The sequence below is a fragment of the Haliotis rufescens genome, unplaced genomic scaffold (assembly GCF_023055435.1).
Source record: "Haliotis rufescens isolate VD_foot unplaced genomic scaffold, xgHalRufe1.0.p SCAF_8, whole genome shotgun sequence".
In the NCBI taxonomy this organism is placed as follows: Eukaryota; Metazoa; Mollusca; class Gastropoda; order Lepetellida; family Haliotidae; genus Haliotis; species Haliotis rufescens.
Genome location: NW_025964372.1, coordinates 9,047,040 through 9,071,455, shown reverse-complemented (window position 1 = coordinate 9,071,455; position 24,416 = coordinate 9,047,040). Strand labels below are relative to the sequence as shown.

The following is a 24,416-nucleotide window of genomic DNA, read 5'->3' as shown; positions in this document are numbered from 1 at the left end:
TGGGGCAAAGACGGAAACAGGTTCATCCTACGATGGGAAAGAACAAAGACAAAGAGATGGTGAATGATGTCTATGACAGTATGGTCTCCCCCTCATCGCTACAGGGACTTGTGACCTCTGTATTTCACAAGACTCCTTCACCACCAGGATCGTCTCCCTCTTCAATGGTACCCGTGAACATGCATCGTCAGCAGCAGCCATCGCCACGTCCTTCAACATCATCAGCACCTTCGCCACCCTCGTCACCACATGATCTTCAACACTTTCAGCAGCAGCAGCAGAAGGTAACGCCAGGTCCGTATTACTCTTCAATGTTACCCATGAACAAGCATCGTCAGGAACAACAACAGCCTTCCTCATCAGCACCCTCACCCCCACTCGATCTTCAACGCTTTCAACGTCTGCAGCAGCAGGAGCCCCCATGAAAGAAGAAAAAAGACAAGAGACCATCTATTTTTCCGACAAGGGATGCGACAACCCTTGCCGTCAAAGGAAGAAATCGTCTTTTGCAGTGGTTTGCGATTGTCGTGTGGAACCTGAGAGCAGGACACATCCCATTGAAAGCCCACATAAGACGTAGTTGCAGAGACATAATGATACCCTGACTAAAATTGTCAATCCACGTCTGCCTATGGATGAACGTCTTGACTACCTGATGCAACGCAGTGGTAGTGGAACACTTGCAGGGGTCTTGACACGCATTCTGTTGCAATGGCAACATTATCTTCAAGCACCACTCCTCAAACAGGGTAACACCAGGCGCCACCGACCTACAACAACAACAACGATGACTACTAAGCCAAAAGTAAAGGCTCATGAAAATGTCATGAAAGCATATCAAGCTGATGCTCTCAGACGATTGGTGCATATGCGGACCCAAAGAAAGTCCAAGAAGGCAGATCAACAGTTGCAACTCCCTCCTGCCACTGCCTGATAAAAGAGAGAAGCTGCAGATCAGGTGCCTCATTCAGGCTAACACCTCCATGCAAGAAAGATGTCTCAGTGCCTCAGGAAACAGAAACACGCTCTGTGTCATTTGTGTGCTGCCACTCCAGTGATGCGCAAAGCCATTCTCAAACATGCTCCTACCGATCTCATCCGTGCCCTTTGTGAATGTGTGGTGAACTTGTATGCAGGCAATATTCCCATGACCACGACGCAACGTCAAAACTTGCAACGACACGGTAAAGTCATACGAATACGCTCATGAAAAAACAAGTACCTCTAAGCAAGAAACGTAAACTTCTTCAACATGGAGGAGGATTATTAGGAGGACTCATACCTCTTATTGGTTCTGCCCCAGCCTCTTTGTTTGGAGGAAAGTAATAAAAGGTCTGACACCAGGAAGGTTGGGATCAGTGTGTGGTGTGCCACCATGAAGTACGCACGCAAGATGGTGTTGGTGTCTGAAGACACATGGCAAAGTCTACAGGCCACCAAACAACGTCATCGTCAGACACTTCATACCCCTCTCTTGGAAAAGAAACGTCTCCAAAATTTGGAAAAGATGGACGCATTGATGCAGAGGTCACAGCAACCTTTTCACATGCGAGAACAAGAATACAACCAACTGTTGCAACACATGCTAGAGTTGCAGCGCCAACAGCACATCAACAACAACAGCAACAACAACACCATCAAACCACTACAACCCAAAGTGACACCACCACTACCACCGTCATCACCATCAACAATGGACACCACAGGTAGACCTGCCCCTCCTCAACAAGTGATAGACGAAGTGGTCATGAGTGTTCCTAAAGCCATGTCCAGTAAAGCCATGAATTTGATGACAAGGATTCAAAACAATCCCGACTCGAGTTGGACTCCAGAGGGAACCCTGACCGTGGAAGGGAAACCTGTCCCTGGCACACACATGGTGGACTTGATCAACGATTTAGTGCGTCACCGGAAAACCAAAGAGGGGCCTGCAGGTTGGACCATTTTGATTCACCATTTGGCCAACAGTCATGTCCCTCATGAAATAATTGGAAATCCTCAACAATGGCAATGGATGCAGAAGCAGCAGCAGCAGCAACACGATCCTCATGCCACACCAGAAACACCCATAACCCAGTTCTCCCTCCCCAAGTTCTCCCCACAAAGTCACAAAGAGAGAAGAAGAAGAAGGAGGTGGCAGCTGGATCCACAAGCAGAAGAAGAAGAAGAAGATGAGATGCCACCCCCACCTCCTTCGTGGCAACTGGATCCACCAGTGGAGGAAGAAAAAGATGTGATGCCAACCCCATGGTTGATGACTCCACCTCCATCTGATACCAAACAGGACAGATTCATCAACAGGCGAGGTTCATGGATACCCTTTAGCACCACCTTAGAAAAAAAAAAAATCTCTCCCCTTCTCTATAAAAAGGCCATTCATGTAGGAAGTGGCTTCAGTCTGAGAGAAATGAAGCGACAGACCAAGACGCGACAGAGCATTCTTTCCCTCTGCTGCTGCTACAGGGAAACAAAACAAAGGATTTCCTACTTTCCTTTGGACGGCCTGGTTGGAAAAAAACTACTTTCATCCTGAACATCCTGCAAGTTTTGGAGGCTGGCGACCTTTGTGGAAAGCAGCACGCATCCACACTCAAGATGCAAGAACCAGTAAAAGCAAGAAGAAAACCAAGCCATCGCAAAGTCAAATCAAGCGTTGGTTGCAAACCAAAAGTACCTACACCTTGCACAAACCAGCCAGACGCTCCTTTCCGAGAGACCACTATCATGTGGGAGGGGTCGATGAATTGGCAAGCAGACTTGAGTGACATGATTGCCTTTCAAGACGACAACCAAGGATTCAAATATCTGCTGTGCGTGATCGATGTGTTTTCAAAGATGGCATGGGTGCAACCCCTGAAGGCCAAGAGCAGTTCTGCTTTGACCGAAGGTTTTCAAACCTTGCTGATGCAACAAGCCAAAGGCCGTCTACCTGCTCAATTGCAAACAGACAAAGGCAGAGAGTTTGTCAACCGTCCTTTCCAGGCTCTCATGACGAAGCATGGCATTCATTTCTACATCAGTCAAAATCCTGAAACGAAAGCAGCCGTGGTGGAACGGTTTCAAAGGACTCTGAAAAATAAAATGTGGTGATACTTTACACAGCATGGGACCAGACACTATTTGAAAGTCTTACCCCAGTTGATCAAGTCGTACAACCGTCTTGCATCGGACCATTGGCCAGCAACCTGTGGACGTCCTCCAAGGAGATCCCCTGTCAGAAATTCGGGTGTTAGACTACATGGAGGAAAAACAACAACAACGGCTGCAGCGCAAAAAGAAAATAACAACACAAAGACTGTCGTCCCCCAAGACAAGATCCACCTCTCTTTTACTGCCAGGCACCCATGTACGTCTGAACAAAACCAAAGGCACCTTTGAGAAAGGTTATCTCCCCAATTGGACCACTGAACTGTTTACGGTGGACCGGTTGGTGACTGGGAGAACACCTCCTGTGTATCAGATCAAAGATGATCATGGTGAAGTCCTCCAAGGAACTTTTTACCCTGAAGAAATACAACCCATCTTGAAAACAGATGATGTGTATGCCGTGGATCGCGTGCTGAAAAGACGTCCAGGACCGAAACAGGGTCAAGAAGAGGTCTTGGTGAAATGGACTGGCTACCCTGCCAGTTTTAATTCGTGGATCCCTGCAGATCATTTACAGATAAAATAAGGAGCATGCTGTCTCTCAGACTCATTCAGAGGGTGGACACACGCGATGACAGAACCGCCACCACCACCACCGTCATCACCTCTGTAGAGAAGCCTCTCAGCATCCGTGGGTACCGATGAACCACCCCTTGCTGCTGCACCTCGTCATCACCAGCGCCGACACTCACCTTGGTGTTGTTTTGGCATGACTTTACCACACAGTGAAGTCGTGTTTTTTTCTCAGATCATTGTGATATATGGTGTGATCATCATGAGCATGGTACAGTTGGATCACGGAGAGAAACAGTTGTGGACAGCCCTGCTCTCCAGTTGAATGGGAAACATACTTCCACCACCCACCTTGGCCGCCTCACCAGGCATACCCACGACGACCCCACCCACCAGAAGACTTCAACTTGATACCTCATCCACCCAGAGTTTTCTACCCTAACTCACGTCATCATGGCTGTCACCTTTTTTTCGAAACAAGACTTTTACATGACCCTACCCAGTGATGCCTCCATGGACATCTATCCAAACAACACTGTCAATGCATATGAAATCAAGTTGCCTTATCCTCTGTATCTGGACCGTCAACAGTGAGAGGTAGGTGTCAGCGAAATTCACTTTCCGATGACATGGTACAACGTCGCCCAACCCTTTGACTGGTTTGCGCTGAACCTCAAACTGAAAAAAGACACCCTTTTGTATGAAAGCACGGGGAGCTCTATACCACAGCCACAGTATGGTATCATCCATTACGAAAGCAAGAAGATTCCAATCGAAAAAGGTGTCTATTCATCTGAAGATTTGGTGAAAACCCTCAACCGTTTGATTCAGGAACATATTACGGATGTCTTGAAAGAACAGCCCTCAGACAGCGTCCAAAGTGATGGAAGACGGTTTGTCATTGATGTCATGTATCCCAAAGATAGTCTTCGATTTGACATGCTTGAAGATGGAAAGGTGCTATTCCAAGCCCCTCAAGAAGTAGCAATCAATCATCCTCTCATGGGAAATACCGTTCTAGCGGATAACCCCGTATCGACAGTCAACAATGTGATGCATTCCCTGTTTCGCGAAGTGCGGCTGCAAGTGGGACACAATCAGTTGGAGATCACACCCTCCATGGGCACTTACCCTTACAGAGCCTACTTGGAAACCCTTCTGAGTTATGGTACAGGAGCCAAAACATCTCACCTTCAATGTCCTGGATGGTTCACCGATAGTGCTGGTAAAATGGACGTCTTCAATCCTGATGCAGATGCGAACACAAGAAGCACAGGTGTCAGAACACGACGTGATCTTATCGTACCCACCAAAGAAGTGGAACTGACAGGCCGTCTACACTGTGACCTGTTTCTTCAAGACCGTTATCTGCTGGATGGTGTCCCTATAAAAATTGGAATTGATACGAAGTCCCGATGAGTTCTTCTTCATGTGTGCTGCTGATGGTGTCTACAAACTAGCGCTGACCAAAGCCGAATTCTATGTCCGTCAGCTCAACATCGATCCTGCTGTCCGAGAAACACACGTGTCCAGTCTGAACGCTGGGGAGACTGCCAAGTATCCCCTTTCACGTGTGCATGCGACTGCCCATGACATCCCGAGAGGCGGTAGGGACTTTCACAAGGATCACCTCATCGGTGGCCAATTACCAAAATGCGTGGTCCTGGGACTGGTGGACAATAGTGCCTACGTAGGAAGCAAAGAGAAGAATCCGTACAACTTCAAACACAATCATGTCACCATGATGAAGCTCAAAGTCAACGGCCAGGAAGTCCATGGCACGGAAATGAAAAGCGACTTCAGCAACAACAGTGCCAATTTGAAACAAGTCTACATGAATCTGTTCCGAAACACGGGGCAGCTATGGCGACCTGAGACCTGCGAAATGACTCCCAATGCTTTTACTCAAGGTTACACCTTGTGGGTAGTGGATCTCACCTCAGACTTTTGAGCTGATGAAGGCATCAACTACCCTCGACACACTGGCAAGTTGGGTTTGGAAATCCAGTTTGGACAAGCTCTCAAGGACCCAGTCACCCTCATCTGCTATGAGGAATACGAAAATGTTCTGGAAATAGATCGTTTCCGGAATGCGATGATGGTATAAAAAGAGCAGCGACAGACGGTCATGCCACACTTTTTCTCCTCCTACAAGGAACCATGGATGAACCACTCGTGTTGAGCACCTTGGATTTAGAAGCCCTTGTGGCTGATGACGAACCACTTCATGCCATCTACCGGGGCACCGGGGCCAGAGATGACTTTGCCAGACTGGGATGGCAACAGGATGACCCCTTTTACCCCAAAGCCTACGTGATCAACACAGATTTAAGCGATCAACCTGGCACACACTGGGTGAGCATCTATCGTCCAGCTCCTGGATCCGTGGAAATGATGGATAGCTATGGACTGTATTCATTAACCCTGTTTAAAGAGACTTTGAATCACATGGGTCAGATTCAACAACGATGGAATAAACACCCCTTACAACATGGATACAGCACGTTGTGTGGTGTGTTCTGTCTCTAAATGCTGACCTATCGCGTGCGTGGGTGGACTTTTAATCAAATGTCAGATACGTTGGACTGGAAGGACACCGCTAAGAATGATGCCACGGTATTAGCATGGTTTCATACCAAAGTGTCTACCTCCGTTCCTGTGGATGAGATGCCTGCCTTTCGACTGAGTGCCCAGACGCGTACCCTACATCAAAAGAACCAACCATTAGTGACCTGACACTTGTTCACTGAACCTACGATCACCTGACTGTCAACATTCCTGATTGAGGAGTGTACATACGTTCACTGCGTTTTAGGAATGTACATACGTTCACTATCAAAGTGGCCAAAGTTTTTTTTTCAAACTGTAAATACGTTCACATACGTGTACATACGTTCATGTTCACAAAGGTCACAGGGACGCCCCTAATCCTGTGACTTTTGTTTTGTTGTGTTGGTTCATGTGAGCGGGGGATTAAAAAAAGTTGAACCCATAGTAGTGTTGTGTTGTCTGTAGGATGAAGAAAAACAAAACAGGATCGCCATGCACACCCCAGAGAAAACCAAAACCAAAACAAAACAAGATCGACATCTGACCGCTTCCTGCATTCTTACACCACGTCCATGTCTGTGCCTGTCGATTCACCTTTAGAAATTCAGGCAACACCTTTAGCACCTTTAAATTCGCCACTTTCCGACTGTCACTTAGACGAACGACTGTCATAGTGGGCTACAATACACGATCGCCTTGTGGAACGAAACCTTACAACTCAAAGTTTACAATCACATCACCATACCCGATGACATGATTTGTGGAATGTTGTTGCAAGATCCTTCGCCGATATGACGTCAACCTAGCAACAAAGTGGCAGAGTCGTCGACTGTGTATGACAAGCTCGTCTCAACATGCCATCACCACACACACACCCCAAAACAAAACAAAACCATGAACCCGCCTCCTTCTTCCCTCCCTTCCTCCCTCCTTCCCTTCACCAGCACCCTCCCTTCACCACCACCACCACCACCACGTCTATGTTTAGAACAACAACAACAACAACAACAACAAAAGATTTTTGACGCGCTTCTTTCAATACCGATCCTGTTCACCTTTTACGTGCGCTTCTCCGGGTTTTCCCCTCCTCCGCGGAAACGGATGCTACGCCCTCTTGGTACTGAAATCCTGAGCGGTACTGAACCGCTGTACACAACTACTGACATATTAACCAAATCGCTGCTTGTTTGTGTGGTAATTTTATTCAACACCTACCAGTAAAGATTCAAGTCGCAACAAGTCTGCTACATTTCAGCAGACTTTCTATCAGAGGGGTTGTGTTACAACTACTCAAAAAGGCAGTGTAACACAAAGCCCACATTTGTTCATTCTTCGTCAGTCTAAATCCAATTTTCAAGTAAAGAGACACTGATATTAGACATATCATTGGTTTACCAGCATGTATGGAAACAATCGGAAATGTGAAGATCGAGGACAGCTATGATGTATATATACTGAACAACAAAAGTTCCTGTGACATCGATTCCCGACATGGGTACAATGTGTGAAGCCCATTTGTGATGTCCCTCGTCGTGATAATGCTGGAATATTGCTTGAAGCGGCATAAACCTCACTCACTCACTCACTCCTGTGACATTTAATAAGTTTTTATGCAAAGTTATGTTTTTTAACCAAATCTGAAACAATTTCGGTTTGCAACAGATAAAAGACTCCTGTAAGTGTTCAAATGATTTAATTCGTCAAACTGACTTCAGAAAATGCATGATTTCATAAAAAAACCTTGAACATGCCGAAATGTCAATTTACAAATCAATAGCGTGTGTGTTCACCTCTGGTTGCGATGCAAGCAACACATCTTCGTCTCACGGAATGGACCAGGCGTCGCACAAAGTCCTGTGGGATATCTGTCAGTATCTGCTGGAGCATGTTTCGAAGTTGATGAAGTGTCTGTGGAACACATGGTTGACGTCAAAGGCGCCGATCCATCTCATCCCACATGTGCTCGATTGGTGAGAGATCAGGGGAGCGAGCCGGCCATAGGATGACATTCACGTTATTTTGTTGAAGAGAATCCTGAACAAGTCGAGCAATATTAGACCGGGCGTTGTCATGTTGAAAGGTAATGCCTGGGCCATGACGACGCAAAACAGTGGTAGAACAACAGGGCCGATGATCTCGTCGCGGTAGCGCTGTCGATTGAGTTTCCCTCTACCACTATCAAACGGGTCCTCTGTCTTGCTGTTATCCCACCCCATACCATAACGCTGCCGCCCCGAACCAATCTTCTTCCATGACACAATGATTGACGTAAAGTTCACCTCGACGTCGGTACACTCGAATCAGTCCATCGCTGTGGCTGAGGTGAAAACGAGACTCGTCAGTGAATAGAACTTGTCCCCACTGCATTACCGTCCAGCGTAGACGCTGTCTACACCACTGTAGACGTGCTGGACGGTGGTTTCGTGTCAAAATGGGACGTCTGGCGGGTCTTCTGGCGACAATCCCTGCACATCTGAGGCGACGACGTACGGTTTGTGAAGAAATTCGTCGAAGGCCAGGGATGCTTCTTGCAGTCACTGTTGCTGGTTGGAATCGATTTCGTAGGTTTCGTATTGTTCGAATTCAGTTGCCTTGTCTATTATTGGTTACGCGTGTCCTGCCACTCCGAGGATGGTCTCTGACTGCATTCGTCTGCCAACGTTGCCTTTAACACCAAAATGGTGTTTCTGTGGACGTTAAATTGTCTTGCAACATCACGTTGACTCGATCCTGCTTCAAGCATACCAATGGCTCACAGACGCTCATTTTCGGACAGGCGTGGCATTCGGTAATGTTGAATAATTGCGTAAGTTTTTTTGTTTTTCTGAGTGGTTGTTGTCAACACGATGCTAAACAATGCATATGGAATCCCGTTAATGCACATGTTTTTATACCCATTCTTGGGTAGTGAATATGCATGGGGCTTGCATAAAAGTCAACTTTTGCATGGAATACATGCTTTTCTGTAGCAGTTGCGTTTTTGTGACTTGATTCCACATATGTACTATAATATTGAAAACCAAACTTTACTTGTTTGAAAAATACACTAAAATATTGGTGTCACAGGAACTTTTGTTGTTGAGTATTGACACAAAGTTCGATATTCATTCGGCATGTCACCATATTGACGGTGTCACATATTTTCCCACGTAATACTTAACACTTTGAGTTTTCTTAGGGTACAGGTCAAGTCAAGACCAACTGGTTTTTCCCCTCCTGGAACGTCGTGTGAATTTTTCACGAAATCAGTCATGCAGTTGTGTTGCTTAATCCGGATTGAGAGGGGGTCGTCTCCAAAGCAAAGAGTAAATAATTCAGGATTCACCAAATCTTTATATTGTTTTACAATATCCAGATACAAATACACGCTCAAACTGGCAAGGTGTATATATTTATATTTTATTACAATATCCACATACACATACACGCTCAAACTGGCAAGGTGTATATATTTAGCTCGTCCGTTTTTTAGTGTCCAACGCCATACGACAACACCAGCAATTAGTTGTGTTGACAAAGGAGAGCATATCGAAGTACTTGTAAATTTTCACTCTTTCAAATGCATGTCTACAACTTCACACATGTTAAAACCTTTCAAAAGATTCATGATAATGAATACCCGTGAAACTTTAAATCTTATTTTTTTTATCTGTAAAATTATTTATTTCGAACAACACAAACAACAAACATACTATCGTATATCTCACACGACAACACGCCTTACTGCACGTCTGTGTTTGTGCGTGCTGATACTTGTGTGAGATCGAAATGTCCTCACATTTCTTTCCTTGTGGCTCATGTTTGAATATGGCCAGAAACCTCCCGAATATAACGAATAGTGACTGCCCTTCATCATGGGGTGGATGATAGTATGCTATTTTTTGCAAGCCATCAGAGTGACATATTATTCGGCTTCCGTCAGGAAGTTAGTGAACGTGGTGTTTTCAATTTCAGGAAAATAATTACTCGCGTTAATATTTCAGAATGAACAATGACAACCATTGACAACATTGGGCGAAAGTCTGGGTATGCTATCTGGGTATTTACAACGCAACCGCGTCAAACACATATTCGTGTTCAATCGTGGTCCACCAAATCACACCGTAATTGAACCCGATGCCACCGCGGAGAAGCAAATTCTTTCGGGAATGTGAACAAAGTTGTGATCTATTGTAGTTGTGGAACAACAATCGTGATCCATGGCAGCATCATTGTATGAGTATGTCGTGGTATCGGGTATGTCGTGACTGGCCAAAGCTGGAGTTGTAATAATCCTTGAGGTAGTTACTCTGCATTGTCTGCATTGCGTCTGCAATGGTAAAAGGATTCTGTCATCTCGCCAGGTACCAGAGAGCACTTCATGGGTTTTGGGATGTTCCATGTCTATCATCCGTGCAGTTTGACGTGGGTATCACATCACCAGAGGGTTCTGCATCACACTACAGGCCATTACGATGCTTCCCACTCGAGGAGGGAGTTGTTGTATTGTAGTGAGGAGGCATCTGAACCAGGGAGACAAAATGCCGAATGTGTTTTCCGGTTTGCATGGACATTGCATAACTTCATCGCCCATTTCAAGAGTAATGATATCACAGGTTTCAGGGATGATTTTACTTATGGTGTTTTGCGCCAACCAAAACAAATCTTGACGATGTCGTAACTCTATCGTAATAATTTGTAACACTGTGGTGGCAGTATCGCATTGCTGCTGTACCACATCTTGGCGGCGTCTTGATACGTGTGTGTCAAGATGTAGCACTCGATTGGTCTTGAACATCTGAATGCAAATTGCTACGGTACCTCCACTTTGAAATATCATGCTCTTCCGTAGCAAACGTCATGACATCGCACCTCAGTTGTAATCCGTTAAACCAACAGCAGTTAAGCGGGTTAAGCGTCAAAGCATACTGCACTGGGACTATGAATAATTATGGTCATTGTCTTTCGAATACTCCAAAGAAAAGACATCACAAGCTTATGTTTTCACCAAAGTAACCAGACAGCTGGTTAAATGTTGGCGGTACAAATGATATACAGTTGTCACTTTTCTTGATGATGGTATTTTGTCCGGTGATTCTATGACTAATAAAACCGTTATTGGAAATGCTCCCAAACAAAATCGCATATAGTCCTGTTTTGTACAAAAAAAGCCCGAAAATGTCTTATGGACTACATATCCATAATGAAATGGCTAGTTTTGATAATTGACACGAGGTTTATGAACATATCGGTTCCTCGTATGTAGATGAATAAGCTACAGTGGGGTATCATACAGTTATTGAATGGTAGCGGGTTTGACCGGTGAAAGCAACATCATTCTGTTATCAGAACATTTTAGCATATATCATGGCAGGGCAATGTTGATAGTACCTGTTTAGAATACTGCCAGTTTGGGGGCATTGTTTTGCCTGGAGGACAGCTTGTTTTGCATGTAGTTTATCTGCCTACTTAAAAGATGCCATGATGGCCATTCGGGTTCAGTTTCTAATTTTTTGTTGCAAGTGCTTTTGATCATAATTCTGGTGACTAGATAGCTGACTACCACCACGCGTGAAAAAATAAGCCAAAGCCAAACCAGGATTTGTGGTTTCTGTGCTTGGAGAATGTGGGCTCTGTCTAACTAAATGCTTGTAGCGTTACTGTAATCTCCCTCATATTGTGCGCTTTATTTGTCCTTGATACAGGTAGTCAGCGTTCTATAGCGTAAGACAGTTTCATGTTATGGTGGCTTACCCACCCTATGGGACAACGCACTGGTGATAAATTTGTTTATAAGCGACACACCGAAAGTGAGTAAATTCTTAAAGATAAAAGAGCCTATTCCGATTGAATGGAATACTGGAATGTAGAATGCAAAACCTAAATGGACATAATTTGATCGTTTTGTTCATGTGTTAGAACGATGTATAGAACGAGTCAAATTAAAAACTTCACATTTTTAAAAGTAATCCCATATATGATATACAACGGACAAATGTATCAGATAAGGTAATTTTTTATCATTAATGTCCAGAGAAAGATTTTAATTAACGGTGGTAACCATAATTTGTTCAAAGCACCTACGGTATTCGGTAATAACATCAACAGTTCAAATCATAAGTCCCAAACACGAGAATCTTATGGCACAAAAGTTCAGCAGCGTGTATGGCCACCATGTGCGTTGACAACTGCCACACAACGCCTTCACATGGACCTTGTGATGCTTGTGAACACATGATTGGGAAGACGACGCCATTGTTGCTGCAAATTGGTGCCAAGATCTTGCAAATTCTGTGGTCGGTTCTGGAGAGTGCGCAGACTTCTGCCAAGAGCATCCCAGACGTGTTCGATGGGATTGAGGTCGGAAGAAGGAAATTCCTTGTCAAAATTGCTGTGTTGGGTCGGGCATTGTCGTGTTGGAATATCAAACCGGGTCCATGTGCTGCCATAAAAGGCAGAAGTTCTGGTGCCACTACCTGGTCGCGGTAAGCAGCAGCGTTGAGGTTGCCACGGATGACAAGAAGCCTGGAACGTGCATTGCCACAGAAAGCACCTCACACCATGACACTTCCGCCTCGAAATCTGTCAACTTCCTGTACACAACACTGGGCGTAACGTTCATGACGGCGCCTCCACACCCTCCCCCTACCATCAGCAAATCGAAGATTAAATCGGGATTTATCACTGAAGACGACTTGATTCCAATTCCTCTGAGTCCATCGTAAGTGTCGCTGTGCCCACAATTGACGTTGACGTCTGTGTGATTGAGTCGGCCCGCAGTATGGCCGTCGTGCTTGAAGGTGAGCAGTTCTCAGACGGTTTCGAACAGTTTGCGCACTCAGTCTACCCCTAAACAGTTCATTTCTGGTTGATGTAGCCGTCAAAAATCGGTTAGGGGGGTGACGTAAGACAATCTGACGATCCTCTGCATGTGACGTCACACGTGGTCGCCATAGCCGAGGGCGATCAGCGGTGGTACCCGTTTGCTGTAGACGCGTCTGTAAATCATAAACAGTCCGTCGACTACAACCCATCGTCCTACGGACGTTTCCGTCTGCAACATGCCGATGGCACGTTCACGTTGCACATTTGAAAGGCGTGGCATGGCAAATGGCAGTAAAGACTTTTGTCTTCATGTGTTTGTCTTTTTTTGTTAATGACTGCTAACAAGTATGGCTGAAAACACGTGCGGTATTATGGCCACATGACCAGTTGCACGTGAAAAATCACTTTTGCCACTATAGTGCTGCGCACATGATTTTGATCGATTCACCTGCACAAAAACGGGTGTTATCTGAAGACAATACGTGGCGATTACTGTTTAAATACACAATAATGGCCCACAATGATAACTGGTCAAAATGTTAAAATTTTAGGATTGTGAAGTTTTTAATTTGGTCAGTATATATTGAGATGGAAGTTGGTTGATTATTGGTTCGACAGTGATAAAGATGTATGCTGTGGAATGATTCTAAAACACTCTGGTTTAAACGAACAAGCGAATGCTGATATTTATCTTTTTAGACTCTGTGCTTCGGCCATTGATGGTTATGCATTTACAGCCGAGAACAAACCACTGTAAAATAATAAGGTAGTTGTGTTTTGAAGCCTTCATGCCTTATGTACTTAATATAAAATGCCATGGTCTGCACAGTTTGAGGTCAGGTGGAGCCAAAATGGCAGCCAATAGAGACATCCCTGATAGAATGTTGCAACATGGTCGCTGGATGAGCGAGGGGGCCAAATATGGCTATGTTAAAATAAATTGAAAGATTCTCTTTCTTTGGATCTTTGAGTTCCCGTTCTTTGTTTCCTCAGTTGGTGCACCGTACAGTATGCCAGTATGTTGTAGTTGTGTGTACAACATGTTTTATCCATCTGTTCTATATGCCTCTTGTGTTTATATTGTCCAAATGACATGCTCCCCAAAATGACGTGACAAAGCAAAGTCGAGGAAGAGGCACAGATGGCCGCCTTGTGGAGATCACTATTTTGTTGTCTCGCATGTCTTCTTGTATCAATAGGCCGTGACAGTAAAACATGAGAGGTAGAGGATAACACCAAGAACATATACAAGCAAGTTGTTTCTCAAAAAATGGATAGCATTTAAAGACGACAGAAGAAAGTTAGTCCCTCACCATGCTGTGTATCATAATTAAGACGCAGCCTGTTGTTGTGACTGCACGAAAACTGGGTACAGATGAGCAGAATCCATATGTTGCGACATTGAAGATCGCAACCTCTTCTTTTGTACTCATATATTCATGTAATATCAAAAACAAAAGAATTCCTTTGAATATGTATTCGTAGCATCACAAACTTTTCTAAGTACATTTGGCATGCTTTGTTTTCCTTATGGGAGATTAATTTCTAAATCATAGCATGCAGTCATTTTCTAGAACCTGTGACATATGTAAAACGTGTAAAAATATGGTAAATCAAGTTGTGAGTGACTTTCAATTAATATGACCCGATATGTTGGCAAACATAACTTCCGGAATTGCAATAATGTGTGTTACAAAATCATATGCAGCTTCGTATTAATAATATGAATTCTGTCTTGAGTTGTCTGGTGTGTGGTGAGTTCCAGTAACATACATGTTGATAATTTTCACCCTGTATAAGTTGTGGCATAAAAGATCATGTATTTCGGTAATTTGAGTATCCTTTTCAGTTTCAAGCAGACTATGCCTATCTTGTAATACAGTCAGTATCAAGAATGAAACACATTCCGTTAATAATAATGGGGATTCCATTGCACAGATGTGAGAAAACCCGACACATCAATCGAAGAAGCATATCTAGGTTCTTACACACGATCGCCGTTTAAATATTATAATGAATTACTGTAACATAACTACTTCTCCATTGTTGGGTCGCTGGTATTCGTGACCATGTTGCATATGTGGTCGGTTGTAATCAGGAGATAAATCTACTGTGTTTTGTAATTTGATGTAGTTCTACTGTAGATTTAGATACCTCCTGTTAGCGCGAGGTTAATGTACAAATATGAGGTTTCGTTTTGTGTGTTTATGTCCATTCTACCATGAGGACAATTTCTCACTGTGACAATGCTATCAATAAATAATGTGGACCCATGTGACAATCCCAATCACTAGTTCAACATTAACCCGATGCTATCGAATGTATACAATTTTATCGGCAGCCATTATTATATGCATCGATACGTCGTCAGGGCGATGTTTTCATGCGCATGTTGTTTTTTTTGTGTGTGAAAAGACTTAATTTAAAAAAGATATTAATATGAAAAAGGATACCTGTTATTTTACAATGTCGGGGCAATGCGTCAACGCAACATTGTGACCAAGTGTCGTATCATCCCGTTCTGAACAATACATCGTTGTGTTGTCGCACTTTTTAACGCATTTCATATATTAGACAGGGTGATAATGCGACAACGTGACATATTCTGACCTCGAAAAATGTCGTGTTGTCGCATTGTCGCTCATTGATAAAAAAAACAAAAAAACAAATTATTCAAAACGCAAAGCGCTGTTGAGACGTTGAACCTTCGTCAGTGTTAGCCAGGTTTATGCGACTGCGACATTGTGACAACGACCGTTCTAGGATTCCATAACAATGGTTTCATCCGGGTAATCCGACGATGAAGGTGTTGGAACTCAAGTAATGTACATAAAGATATTAACACGATGCATCAGTGTGTGCAACCTCATCTTTTCACACCTATTACTGAAAAGACAACGGGCTACCCTCCTTACTGAGGACAGCAACTAAATTACAAATTTGAATCAACATTAAAAACACGATCGTTGAGACACATTCAGGTATACCTTTCGCCCCAAAATATTATGAAATAGATGTAAGAGGCTCAAGAGGTTTATCTAGTTATACATTCATGACAACCAGTAGTCCTGTATTTTAGACGTGTCACCATGCATATTGTAAGATGCTGGTATAAACAAGCGTACTTACCCCGTGAGATAATACCGCTCTAGTTCTTCCTCTCGACTTCAATACAACAGGAGAAGTTCTTTATGAGTGAGCAGTCATGGTCGAGTGTGTTTTATGCACGCCCCTGGTAGTTACATACCCAAGTACCCGGATTAGCCAAACAGGATGCATTTTACACTGAAAGGCATTGTCAAACGGAAAAATCCACCTGCTTACGAGGCGTGTATGAGGTTATCCCGTAATTTGAAGTGTATTCTGGGCTTTCCAACCGCAATTTCATACTACAAAGTGTCTCGTGCTGTGATATACCATCTTATTACACTTCACATGACATGCTAAGTTTAACACTAATGTGATGTCAAATATTGACGACTTGTCGATTTATGTTACTTCTAGATCTGGGACAGAGAATTAACAACCCACTTCCTTGAGACACAGGGCGATGGGGTAGCCTCGTGGTTCATACGTTCGCTCGTCACGCCAAAGATCAGGGTTCGATTCCCCACATGGGTGCAATGTGTGAAGCCCATTTCTGGTGTCCCCCGCCGTGATATTGCTGGAATATTGCTAAAAGCGTCGTAAAACCATACTCACTCACTCACTCACTCACTCACTCCGAGGGGCACATATTAATGACAGTATCCTCAATGAGAGTGATCGAATGATGCCTTCAATTAAATAAAGGTTGAAATACCAATCAAGAAACGAGGATCTTACGACAACAGTGCTACGTGATCAAAACTCTACACCAAACCAACTCTGTGTTGCACGTTTTGTATCCTTGTCATGAGTGAATCACCAGGTATTGTATGTTACATTGTCGTAGTCGAAATACAACACTGCTGGCAGTAAAGCACTTGGTATTGCAACATCCCTAGAAGCATTGCGACACTAGAATTCCTGAAGGTGAATAAAAACTTGGTCGTAGACCATTATGTGACTCATATAACCTTAGCCTCAGTGGATAATGCTGTTTGTTTTGTGGTGTTGTTGCTGGGTGATTTCTTGTATTTATTGTCGAACGCAGTCACTCTAAGCTCTATAGTTACCGCGCAACGTTGTTACGGTTCAGTGGGTCCTAGGGGAATTTCCCCTGTAACTCCCATGTCATGTGCACGTGAAAACATCTGTGCCCTTGATCTCCAGCGGTGTCTGCATGCTCTGGTACACTGACTACATCTGACGTGGACCAGAGCACAGACAGACGCTTACAAAAGTGTGCAATGGCGAAAAGGAAACAAGGCTGATACTCAGATTGAATGTGTGCACTCACTGTATTAACCAGTGTTTACCATGTCTAGGTGAGGTGAGGTGAGGTGAGGTGAGGTGAGGTGAGGTGAGGTGAAGCGAGGAGAGGTTTGATGTCACGTTGATGATAACTGCACTCATATAGCAACGTTGGTGTGCGTGTGTGTATGTGTATGTGTGCGTGGTCCGTGTGTGTATACATGTATGTGTGTATGTACGCGCGCGTGCGTGCGTGCGTGCGTGCGTGCGTGCGCGCGTGTGTGTGTGTGTGAGTGTGTGTGTGTGGCTGCTTGTACTAGTCCTGGCTGGTGCCGACTTATAGTGCCAGCTCTCTGAGATACCATGCCACCCACAATTTAACATGATTACCCCACTCAGACAGTATACTGACTCCGAGCCGACCAGTCCTTGTGTTAGCCCCTTAATGCCGTGCGCCAGACAACAAGTACCATCTTTTAGCGTGTTGTGGTATGACGCGGTCGGGAATCGATACCTGCGATACCTGGACCTTCCTCTCTTCGGGCGGACGCTCTAAAACCATCGAGGCGGTCGTCTGTGTATGTGTTTGGTATATGTGTGTATGTGTGTGTGTGTGTGTGTGTGTGTGTGTGTGTGTGTGTGTGTGTGTGTGTGTGTGTGTGTGTGTGTGTGTGTGTGTGTGTTGTGTGTGTGTGTGTGTGTTGTGTGTATGTGTGTGTTTATCTGTTGTTAACTAGTCCGGACTAATACTGGTTCTTTTTTTAGCTAGCCGACTTAAAAATACAATGTCACATTGACACAGAATACTCCGAGCCATCTAGATCTCGTTTTATCCCCTTAATGCCGAGCCCCAGGCAGGACAACAACAAGTGCCATATTTTGGTATGACGCCGTCGGGGATCGTACCACAGACTTTCCTATCCCCGGGCAGACGCTCTGTCTATTAGATAACAGAGGTGGTCTCGTGATAACGTGAATTAGAACCAGGCAGCACATTCAGGGGTGATGCCATTACAGCCAAGCCATTGTTTGTTCGATCTTAAATCATTTTATACGTTTCAAAATGGACATGACACTCATTTTACTTGTGATGTTAATTAAATGGAAACTGGTGTCTTGGCAACCTCTTAACCATTCAGCATAATTTTCTATTCAACCAATTACATCACTGAAATCTGTAACTTAGTGATTAACTGTTGCCGATACGTGTGTTCACCCCGAACCTTCTCCAATTTATGTAATACTGAATAGATGGAGACAACTATATTCGTGGACCATCGCACTGTGCCCTAACACGTGACTTTTTGAACCTGGATTCCTGCCATAACTTAGTTTATGTCGTTGTTGCACACAGCAGTCATCTGTGGTCCTGCTGCACCAGGGAGTCTACCACTTTAGGGGCAGAACATGCGCAGTTTTGTTATGATTAATAACTCTATAACGTTGTTTGTTTCAAACATCAAAACCAATAATCTATGTGAGGCACAATTCCATCAGAACATTAACGACGGTAACCAACCGAAATTTGATCCCCACTCAAACTAGAAACTTTGACACAGACACATGCAAACTGTAACGCGTGGTCACTGTGCTAGCAGGGTGTCTACACTATATGTGGGAAGCATAGTTAGTGCAGTACTGTGTTGACGTTTTCCTCAAATCGTGAAATAAATTAATTGTTACTTGTTTCCTTGTTTTTCGTCTCTTGCGCAACCTGTCAACTAGTTCTCTGTAGCATTTTCCTCCTCTCAGATTGTGATTGTGATTGAAGATTAAAACTGCATAGGGTAAGTCGGGCGTGAATTTATGTCGCGTATTCGTATTGTGGTTAGTTGTCAAAAGATGAATAAACAACATCTCGGGTGTTTGCATAAGGTGGCGCTGATCTTCAGTATTGAATATTGAACATATAAGTCTCAGTCTGTCGTGAATATCCGCAGCCGGTCCAGATTCTCATGTGCTCACGAACAACAGTTCTTGCGTAATGTTCGCATATAACTGAACAATACAATTGAGCGTGGGGAATCTTCTAAAGTCGACATAGAGGATTCATCACCAGTGGATCTTTTCAATGTGGGAAATATCAATTGAGTCTCAGTTGATCGGTATTTGCCAAGTCCTAGGCAAGTCAAATACCGATTAACGGGACCAGGTTGGTGTTTTTACAGAGGTGATGAATTTAATTTATAACTACCATCTTAAAGTGTTCTACATTGAGAATCACATACCCAATTTTTTTAAATTTGACGGAACATTATGCTAAGAGATACTTATATTCCTTGGCAATGTGAAGTAAAACAAATAAACCTATAACTTCTTTTGAAAATCAATTTGAGAAATAAGTTCCTCGAACTAATCCCTAAAAAACATTATTGCACGATGTCTTGTAGCCTATTTGACACTGGTTCCCTGTAATAACAACCATAACGATTAATTCTGTTGTATTTGATTATATCTGTGGTATATCACAACTTTAGTCATTCGATCCAAGCCTCGCTCTCACTTGTAGAAAGTCACACGGGTGGATAGGTCACATCAGTACATTCAAGTTGGTGTCACTGTCACAATTGAAGTGTCTTTTGACTGGAACTGGACTCGGGGGTATAACAAGATTAATATCTTATGTTGGAAAGTTACGCAACCAGCAAACGTAGTGCTGACGCCACCAGAAAAAAAGAAAGCATATTAAATTGCCGACTGTTGCCTCCTGGCAATTAGAACATTGTGCTTGCATAGGCCGCTGTTATGACGGGAGATTCAAGAACAAATTAAGCTGGGTAGTTACTGTGTTCAATGTGTTTGATGGAATGCTTCCTGTTATTATTTGGGATATATGTTTGTGCTTATCAGGATTTATGAGGCAGTAATTGTTCACAAAATGGTTGTTCTAGTAACCAGTTATCTGCGGTTTTCATTTGGTGGAACATTTTTGTCATTCAACATTTGTACGCGCCAAGTCTTTTCACGTGTAGAACCTGGCTGTTTTACACATGTCCCATGATTGTGGACGGTTGACTTTCTTAGTAACATTTCCGATAAACCATTGGTCGGAGAATTAGGTAGGCTGAAAGTGTGAGCCGATGTAAAAATGCTCGTCATCATTTTCAGAAATTGGTTATGGGCATGTTATTTTCAGATTGTATCGGTGACATTGACATCAATCTGTAGCCATCAGGTAACATTTCATAGCAATCTAGCAACACTGTAACAGTGACATTGACCATCAGTTTGTAGCCATCAGGTAACCTTTCATAGCAATCTAGAAACACTGTATCAGTGACATTGACCATCAGTCTGTAGCCATCTGGTAATCTTTCATAGCAATCTAGCAACACTGTAACAGTGACATTGACCATCAGTTTGTAGCCATCAGGTAACCTTTCATAGCAATCTAGCAACACTGTATCAGTGACATTGGCAATCAGTTTGTAGCCATCTGGTAACCTTTCATAGCAACCTAGCAACACTGTATCAGTGACATTGGCCATCAGTCTGTAGCCATCAGGTAACCTTTCATAACAAGCTAGCAACACTGTATCAGTGACATTGACCATCAGTTTGTAGCCATCAGGTAACCTTTCATAGCAATCTAGCAACACTGTATCAGTGACATTGACCACCAGTCTGTAGCCATCTGGTAACATTTCATAACAAGCTAGCAACACTGTATCAGTGACATTGGCCATCAGTTTGTAGCCGTCTGGTAACCTTTCATAGCAATCTAGCAACACTGTAACAGTGACATTGACCATCAGTTTGTAGCCATCAGGTAACCTTTCATAGCAACCTAGCAACACTGTATCAGTGACATAGGCCATCAGTCTGTAGCCATCTTGTAACCTTTCATAGCAATCTAGAAACACTGTATCAGTGACATTGGCCATCAGGCTGTAGCCTTCTGGTAACCTTTCATAGCAATCTAGCAACACTGTGTCAGTGACATTGACCACCAGTCTGTAGCCATCTGGTAACATTTCATAACAAGCTAGCAACACTGTATCAGTGACATTGGCCATCAGTTTGTAGCCGTCTGGTAACCTTTCATAGCAATCTAGCAACACTGTAACAGTGACATTGACCATCAGTTTGTAGCCATCAGGTAACCTTTCATAGCAATCTAGCAACACTGTATCAGTGACATTGGCAATCAGTCTGTAGCCATCTGGTAACCTTTCATAGCAACCTAGCAACACTGTATCAGTGACATTGGCCATCAGTATGTAGCCATCTGGTAACCTTTCATAGCTATCTGGCAACACTGTATCAGTGACATAGGCCATCAGTCTGTAGCCATCTTGTAACCTTTCATAGCAATCTAGAAACACTGTATCAGTGACATTGGCCATCAGGCTGTAGCCATCTGGTAACCTTTCATAGCAATCTAGAAACACTGTATCAGTGACATTGGCCATCAGGCTGTAGCCTTCTGGTAACCTTTCATAGCAATCTAGCAACACTGTGTCAGTGACATTGACCACCAGTCTGTAGCCATCTGGTAACATTTCATAACAAGCTAGCAACACTGTATCAGTGACATTGGCCATCAGTTTGTAGCCGTCTGGTAACCTTTCATAGCAATCTAGCAACACTGTATCAGTGACATTGGCCATCAGTTTGTAGCCGTCTGGTAACCTTTCATAGCAATCTAGCAACACTGTATCAGTGACATTGGCCATCAGTCTGTAGCCATCTGGTAACCTTTCATTGCAATCCAGCAACACTGTGTCAGTGACATTGACCATCAGTCTGTAGCCATCTGGTAATCTTTCATAGCAATCTAGCAACACTGTATCAGTGACATTGGCCATCAGTCTGTAGCCATCTTGTAACCTTTCATTGCAATCTAGCAACACTGTGTCAGTGACATTGACCATCAGTCTGTAGCCATCTGGTAATCTTTCATAGCAATCTAGCAACACTGTAACAGTGACATTGACCATCAGTTTGTAGCCATCAGGTAACCTTTCATAGCAATCTAGCAACACTGTATCAGTGACATTGGCAATCAGTCTGTAGCCATCTGGTAACCTTTCATAGCAACCTAGCAACACTGTATCAGTGACATTGGCCATCAGTATGTAGCCATCTGGTAACCTTTCATAGCTATCTGGCAACACTGTATCAGTGACATAGGCCATCAGTCTGTAGCCATCTGGTAACCTTTCATAGCAATCTGGCAACACTGTATCAGTGACATTGGCCATCAGTCTGTAGCCATCTGGTAACCTTTCATAGCAATCTGGCAACACTGTATCACTCCCTTTGTATCTTGTAAATGTTGTCTCCAATGATCAAATGCATCCATGCTGTTCCGTTGTTTGGGTTAACCACTGTGCACCAAAAAAGCCCCTTGGTCATTGTTTTATGTCATAGATTTATGTCATGGATGACATTATCTCAAGGCATAGCGCATTTCATTTATTAAGAGTACAAAAACTATGTGACAGTTAGATACGAGAAATCCATCTCTTTAGGTTCTGCCCCCCGTTGCATGTTCTTATTCCTTCATGAGGAGCATAACGTGTTTTCACCGTTTAATCCGCAGCAATAGATTCGTAAGGCACTGCATAATAATACATGTATTTTGTTTGTATATTTGTTCCATTGGTGAAATATAAACGACTTATAAGAATATTAAATGCAAACCAAACCATGAATTATGTATAATGGCATACCATCTGTACAGTGACACACATCCCCCTGTTATGTGCTGAAGGGGAAAAAACTTCTTTTTTTCCACGTTACCCACATTGACAAGTAGATTGCATTATACCTGTGTAGGGCGGAAAGGAATATACAGACAACTATTGAGCCAATAGTTTAAATGAATATTAATTCTGACTTATGTTGTCCCTTTAAACATGGCAATAATTGTTCATATAAACTGTCGGGTGGTTAATTACCAATTAAAATCGGTTTTTGCATAACCTAATGAATAATAGTAATTACCCTGTACGGGGGAGAATAGGTCTTCAGCAACTCATGCTTGCCGTAAAAGGTGACAATGCTTGTCATAAAAGGCGACTAAAGGGATCGGGTGGTCAGGCTCGCTGACTTGGTTGATGCATGTCATCGATTCCAATTGCGTGGATTGATACTCATGATATTAATCTGCTGCAGACTCGATTATTTACAGACTGCCGTTATATAGCTGGAATATTGCTGAGTGCGGCGTTAAACAACAAACCAACCAACCAACCAATTACCCTGTAACGCATGAAGATCAAATGATTAAAATTCACGAGTCTGACCGTTGTAAGTTATTTTTCACCAAGAATAGTTTACAATGCCTTTTATAAGTAATATTGCAACGTACCCTGAACACCACGAAACACCCGCCGGATGTTCCAAGAAACTCTTCCTGATTTTCTGTTACCCGGATTTGAAACCTCTTAGTTGATGAGTAGATGGAGATCGTGGGTGTTTTGGAACGATGACCCACTGAGATTTGGTTAGATTCGTTAGATTTGTTGATGTCAACAGAGCGACTAACGGCGATATCCCTGGAGATACCCTGTTAAAACTATGTGACGGTTCAGTAGGCACGAAAGACGCCCAGCCTCACCTACCAGGATGTAACCCAGGAAACTTGTGTAACAGGTATGAGAGTTTTTTTCACAGAAAACGTCCAGGTAGCCAATTCCTAGAAGTCAAGGGACCCACCTAAAGTGCATTTTATTAATATTTATCTCAAAACGTTTTAGAAAAAGAGATATACTGAATAAATTAAAATAATTAAATGTATATATACAATGATGAACATGCTAATCCTGTAAGCGTATATAGTGTTAGACCTAGTCAATTTCACCAAGAAGTATGGAGGTGATACGTTTCCATTTGCAACACAAAATAAGTGTTCAGTCTTATTATAATCACATAGGCTAGAGTCATTTTGATTAAATAAAAGGTGGTAAGCTTAAGGTAAGGTTATAAAATTATGCAGTCTGATTCAGTCAATTATCTACCATCTTTACTCAATCAAATTTACACTTCACATTGTATTTTGCAAACTAAATCTTTTCCCAATTTGTGACATTGAGAACGTCATCATTTACCTCACATGTATT

General features: G+C 43.2%; 1 protein-coding gene across 1 annotated transcript in view; it reads right to left on the bottom strand.

Moving 5' to 3' along the window:
• The window catches only part of LOC124120197 (cubilin-like), a 99,325-nt gene extending 75,467 nt beyond the window's left edge, over positions 1–23,858 (bottom strand). The window contains exon 1 of the mRNA XM_048389180.1: positions 23,666–23,858. The gene's annotated coding sequence lies outside the window, so the exon portion shown is untranslated. The remainder of the gene's footprint in view (positions 1–23,665) is intronic.
• Positions 23,859–24,416: the final 558 nt, after the last annotated feature.